Source organism: Choloepus didactylus, chromosome 4, assembly GCF_015220235.1.
Source record: "Choloepus didactylus isolate mChoDid1 chromosome 4, mChoDid1.pri, whole genome shotgun sequence".
NCBI lineage: Eukaryota > Metazoa > Chordata > Mammalia > Pilosa > Megalonychidae > Choloepus > Choloepus didactylus.
In genome coordinates this window covers 95,390,892-95,397,784 of record NC_051310.1, presented here as the reverse complement: position 1 = coordinate 95,397,784, position 6,893 = coordinate 95,390,892, and positions in this window count along the sequence as shown.

The following is a 6,893-nucleotide window of genomic DNA, read 5'->3' as shown; positions in this document are numbered from 1 at the left end:
AGGGGGGAGGAGGGACTGGGTGTTGATCTTTTGTCAGGAAAATACAAAGTAAAGTGATTTTTAAAAACTACCCTTGCTATCAAAGAGAAATCTCATAGCCAATTCTCAAAATAGAAGGCAATAAAATATTTAAGCCTCTTCTTACTTTATTAAATATGCAGGATATAAATTTTAAAATCTTAAGTTTTTATCATGTGTCCTTTATCTTCTTCACATCTCTTTTTCTAACCTTCCAGTCTGATCCCATCCACCCATCCAGACTCCCTCTAAGTCACTGCCCTTACTTGTATTTGGGAGAAAAGAATTATCAGAAAAGGAACTTGCTCATCTCCTGCCCAGGCCATATCGTCTGTCTGCTGGACGGCTGCAGTAGTCTCTGTGCTTCCACTCTTACCCTCAGTGGCCTGAATGAGCCTTCAAATACGTAAATCAGATCAGAACCCTCCAGTGGCTTCCGATAACAGTCAGTGTAAAATCCAAAAGCCATCTCGTGCCCGCAAAGCCCTACAACATCGTCCCAGCCACATCTCCATCCTCCTGTCCCACCAGCCCCTTCATCACAGCCTCTGTCACCTTTCTCCTCCTTTCCTCACAGTAGCCCTCCCAGACCGCCACGTTGCAAGATCCTCCCCTGCCAACACCCCATATCCATGGTAGCTCACCCCACTTCCTGCTCTCAGAGAATTGGGCCTTTCAGCTTCTTCCCCTTTGCCCACCAGCTCCCTGTCAGTTTGTCTTGACCCTCACCCATCCTCATGTCATCACATCTGCCTGGGTCTCCTGAGAGTCCACCTTGTGCCAGGTGACCAGGCCCAGAGAGCTTTAGACCTCCAGGAGCAGGCTCCCAGAATCTCCCCAGTCCCCACCACTCAGACCCTGTCAACACTCAGACCCATCCTGGTCTCCTACGCCCAGCACTCTTGGTGAGGGATCTGAGTTTCCCTGGCTCAGCCTTTCTGGTTTCATCCACTGTGGTGTGGGTGTCTTTGGTGGTCTGGATCCTCTGAGAGGCAGGTGCCATTAGAGTGAAATGTGCAAGTGTTTTATTAAAAGAAACACCCGTGGGTAAAATAACAAGGCTGGGAGAGCCAACCAACATAATGTGACTCTGACGCCCAGGTGTCTCAGGAGAGAGGGAAGGTTGGGTGACAGAATCCAAGGCCATTGTGCAGCCTAAGGAAGATTCAGCAAGGCCATTGGGGAGTCCTTGAGCCAAGGTCAGCTGTCAGAGCAGTCCCTCGTCCCCTGGAAATGGGCCTCCCTAGTATCCCTGCCGTGCTCAGCCGTCGGCTGGGAACAGTCCGTCGGAAGTGTGGCCTTGGTGCACACATGCTGATGGATTTCAGAGCTCAGTAGCTAGAGCCCTTGGCCAAACCTTGCCTCTCTAAGGTCCCTGTGTATTGTTCAAGGTGGGTTCAAACCTGTACTCTTTTCTGGACTCAGAATAAATGTTTCTCTTCCTTTTGAAAGCTGATGCCCTGACCTCACCCTCTCACTCCATCACTTCTCCCGGCTCTCATTTGTTATCATCTCCGACCATTCTACTGGATCCATCTCTTTAGCCTCTTACATTCTCCCGTCTTTTTCATCTTAATAATTAAAAGAAAGAAAAAATAGCCCTCCAGACCTCTGGCCCCTTCAAGTGTTCTAGTGACTATTCTCGTCTTCCTTATACAGCTGAACTCCTTTTAAAAAAAAAAAGATTTTGCTTCTTTCTCTCTCCCGTAATCACTGCATTCTTGTTTCTTTGCTCATCCCAATAAGGGCTTCACTCTCACCAAGGGTCCCAGTGACTTCCTGATGGCCATGTCCAAAGGACACTTCTGGTTCTTTTCCTTCCTTTGTCTTTTCATGCCTTAAGTATTGATGTGACCTAGTCCCATCCTTGGACCTTTTCTCTCTGACTCTGCACATTCCCCCTCGGTTGTCTTATTCATTCTCGTGACTTCAACCACTATCGGTGGCCTGGTGTCTCGAAAGCCTACGCCTCCAGCAGGATCCCTCCAGGGCCGCCCTCTTGACTAGCAACTGCCTGTTGTATATTAAGGAATAACCCACAACATTTCCAGCTTGACTTGTCGTAAACTCAATTTGTCATTTCCCCTCCAATCAAATGTTTTCCTCCCTCTCTTTCCTTGAATTGAAGGAGTGATGCCGCCATCTATCTGGCCAACCCAAACCGAAGACCTGGGGACAGTAAAGGAGAAGGTTAGGAGCACAGCTCAAGTCAGACTGAGTTCCAGCTGTGGCTACTCCACTGCTAACGGGGTGACCACAGCCAAGCAGGAAGCAAGTCTCTGGGCCTGGCCCCTCAACTGTATAATAAGCCTAACAATAGTCTCTACTTCAGTGGGTTGTGATGAAACTCAAGTGACCCATGAAGTACTTAGCACAATTCCTAGCACACAGAACTCAACAAGTGTGAGCTGCAAGCATCATCTTGACTGCTGTCATTATTACTATCCTAGACTTCTCTGTTTACCTCACTCCCCACAGCCAGCAATTGGTCACCAAGTCCCAACAAGTCACCTACAAAAACTCTCAAATCCTTCCCTCTGTCATGCTTATAATCAGTGTTAATTCAACAGGGTGATCCTCTCCTCCCTTCTCTTTCTTCTCTCTCTAAGACTGTTTCAGCACCTCCTCCTTTTATTTATCTTGCAATTCCATCCTCCAGATGGCAGCTTGAGTGGGGTCTACGATAACACAAATCTAACCTAGTCTCCCTCCAGCTGCTTCCACTGCTCTCAGGGTAGAGTCCTGGCGGGGCCAGACCTGTCCTTCCCAACTGCCCCGGCCCATGTTGACCCCCTGCAGTTGCCACACTGGCCCCAGCCTGGTCAGCCCCCTGTGGTCCTTCATGTGTTGCTTTCTCTGCAGGAGTTTCATTCCAGACTCTGACCACTTGCCCTTGGTCATCTTTGGAGATCAGCTGGGGCATCATCATCTCTCGGAAGCCCCTCTCGACACCCACTCCTTCCTCATCAGTGTTGAGTGAAGCGAGGCCATTCCTTCCTCCCTATCACCCTGCTTACAGATTTGTCTTCCCCACACCACCCCCTCATTTGGCACTTCTGCTGTCAGCAGTCTCCCTTTACCAAGGGGCTTTACTGGTGGCCTCCAGTTGTCAATCATCAGAGATTTATCAATAACCCACCTACTATGTGCCGAGCACTGCTGAGGATGTGGTGGTAAATACAACAGACATGGTCCTACCCTGTGAAATTTTGAGTCCAGCAGGGAGACAGATAGTAAATTTTAAAATATATGTATACACACATGTGCACACACACTCACGCACACACACACAAGCTGAATTTCCAAAAGAAAGTTCTGTCCTCAACTTCTCTTGCCAGCATCCTTCCCTGCTAGACCCACCTGCAATTTAACTGTGGGTGTGGGGTCATGACCTCCTTCTGACCTTAGTTCTTCAAGGTTGAGCACACTGGGTCTCCTCTCCCTGGCATGTGGTTACATAAGTGTGACTTAATTGTCACTTGCCTGCACCTCCCTAATCGCTCCAGTCTGCCTAGTCATCCTTGTGTTGATGTTCAAATTAAATAACCTGAGCTTCCACCCCACACCTTGAAAACATCGATCTCAGCAATTACTTTCTCCAGCAGCCTCTAGAGGCGAGCAAAGCCCTCCAGTCTAGGGCAAACTCTCAAATCAATAGAACTTCAACTGACTGATGAAAACTGGTTTCTCCGTCCTTAATCACGGGGATCTGATAATACCTACTCCTCCAATCAAGCTCTGAAAGACCGTCTGCTTCCTGCTCTAGCAGAGGGTCAAAGACCCCTGAGTAAAGATAAGGCATATCAGTGTAGTTTAGGGTGTTTTTTTTTTCTGAGTGAACTAATCCACACACACCCAGATTTTGTCTGATTTCTTAAAATCTACCACTAATAGGAAAGTTTATAGGTCACTGATTCTTTTCTTTTTTTTTTTTCTTTGTCTTTTTTGAGAAAATTCATGTAACATGAAATTCATTTTAACCATTTTGAACTGTAGAATTCAGTGGTCTTTAGTACATTCACAATGTTGTGCAACCATTACCACTCTCTAATCCCAAAGCATTTCATCACCTCAAAAAGAAACCCCACACCCGCTAAGCACTCACTCCCTGTTCCCCCTCTCCCCAGCCCCTGGCAACCACTAATCTACTTTCTGTCTCTTTGGATTTGCCTATTCTGGACAGTTCATTTAAATGGAATCATATGCTATCAGGACTTTTGTGTCTGGCTTCTTTCACTTAGCCTAATGATTTCAGGGTTCATCTGTGTTATAGCAAGCATCATTCCATTTATGACTGAGTAATATTCCATTGTATGGATATGCCCTAGTTTGTTTATGCATTTGTCTATTGATGGACATTTGCATTGTTTCCACTTTGGGACTGTACATATACTTGTACATGATTGTTCATGTACAAGTTTTCATGTGAACATATGTTTTCAGTCCTCTGGGATATATACCTTGGGGAAAAAATCTGGGTTATTTGGTAAGTCTGTTGTTTAACTTTTTAAGGAACTGCCAGATTGTCTTTGCAAAGTCACTGACTTGTAAAAATAGCTGCATGTTGGAGTCACATGGGCAACTTTTTAAAGTACTAGATCCCACCCTCAGAGGTTCTGATGTAGTTGGTCAGCTCTGTGACCTGAACATGGGAAGTTTCAAAACTCCCCAAGAGATTCAACCCAGCCTTGGCTGAGAACTTCGGTATAGACAAAGGGAACTCAGAGTTGATATTGTTCATCAGTAATTCCAAAACCTGTGCTCTGAAGTCAGTGTTTCCCAAACCTGTTCAGTCATGAGAATTCCTTGGGGCACTCTGTTATGTTAAAAATACAGCTTCCCCAGACCCCTTCTCTGAAGATATCCTACCTAGTAGGTCTCCAGTGGGACCTGGGAATCTGAAGTTTCAACAGGCTCTTCTGGTGTATCTTATGATCTGGCAAGTTTAGGAAGCAATAGCTTAGCTCCTTGCATCTCAAAGTGGGGATCCCAACCACCACCAGCAGCAGCAGCATCACCTGGAGCTTGTAAGAAATGCAGAATCCAACTGCTAATACCTCTCAACCACAATCTGCATTTTAACAATTCAGCAGATGATTTGTAAGCACATTATTATCTGAGAAGCACAGCATTAGGTCATTAATCTCAAGCAGTTAGTCTGAGGTAAGGCATGATAATTTACATTTTCATTACATCTCCAGGTGATGCTGACTCGCTTGGTCTGAGAACCAAACTTGAGAAACACTGGTCTCAAGTCTAGAGAAGAGTTTCCCAAACTCAGCACTATTAACACTTCGGTCCAAATACTTCTTTGTCATGGGGGCATGCCTGTCCTGTGCACTGTAGGGTGTTTAGCTGCATCCCTGGCTTCCACCCACTAGATGCCAGTAGCACTCCACAAGTTGGGACAATAAAAATGTCTCCATTCATTGCCACATGTCCCCTGGCAGGGAAGGGGGCTGCAAAAGAATCCCCGGTTTAGACTACTGGTCTAGACCATTCCTGAAAGGGAGGGGTCCTGTATCTGAACCCTAGGCACTCATCCCATTCCTGGGGAGAGACAACTTGTCCCCCAGCTCAGTTTACCTCTCTCAGCCTCTCCTCCCACCTCTTAGATTCCGGGCCATCCACAAAGGAGCCCCAGACCCCCTGGGTCCACAACTTTGAACCAGGATTTCCTCCTCTGGGGAAATGAGACCTTAGTCTTATCTCCCTGAAAATGCTGGGGCTAGAGGAGAAGTGTCTCAGTGAGTCTCTGTACACTAGCTGTGTAAGCTCAAGCAAGTAGCCCAGTTCCTATTGCCCTCCCTTCCTCACCCTCAGCTCTTCTGCATGGTATGCTTTGGCTGTCATTAAAATCAGATTTGTCCAATAATCTTTAACAGCGGCTACAGGCAAACTGCATGAAGTGCATGATAGCTGTCATCTGGTGCTTTTAAAGCTAGGCCATAGAAATCCATGTGATTGATACATTTTAATGAGTCTGGATTTCTATTCTTTATATTCTTTGCAGAGGGCTCAGAGTACTGGAGAGAACTGTTTACAGAGATTCTTGGCATTCAGTTTTCTTTGTCGCTGGTTGGTGTTTCCGATTATTAGGAAATAGCACCCTCTACTGGGAATTTGTGGGTATTGCGATTGGCATTTTGTGCCACTCTTGAGTCCTATGAGACCCAGGAGAGGTTTTTGGAAAGTCCCACCTCATGATCCCATCCATGTCCCCCAATTCCAAGCCTAACTGAGAAGAGGACTTGTTTCCCGAATGTTCTTATGCTTCCTGGAGCCGAGTTCCTCAGCCTAGGACACTGGTTCAGGGCAGAGTTCAGTTTGGCACTTGCTCTCCTAGAACAGAAGCTGAACCCAAACAAAGCCCCTCCGACTGTCTGACCTGGAGGTGTGATGTGCTGAAAAGGACAAGTTTGGGGACCTCCATGCCCCTGGCTTCAGCTTCCAGCTCTGCATATCCCTAGCTGTGTCACCTTAAATGTCCCTAACTCTGGAGATGTTATTTCTTTCTCCATCTGTAGAATGGCAGTTTTCAGCTGGTACTCTGCGCTGTTGTGGGGTACCCCAGGTGCCTCGAGGGCCGTTTCTGGAGGGGGACCCCAAAGACATATGTGAAGAAGTCAAGCAGGCAATGACCACCACCACCAGGGCTCACACCACTTGAATCGAGTTCTATAGATTAGGTTTCAATAAAAATTTTGCTTGGGTTTTGCTCCAAATATATATCTATATCTATATCTATATCTATATCTATATCTATATATATATATTTGTTTTTGAAAAGTTGTGCAGTAGATGATCTCTAAAGGCCTTCCACCACTTTCTCTGATTCCTGCCTGCATCTGTCTGTGAAGAGGTGTGTCTGTGTG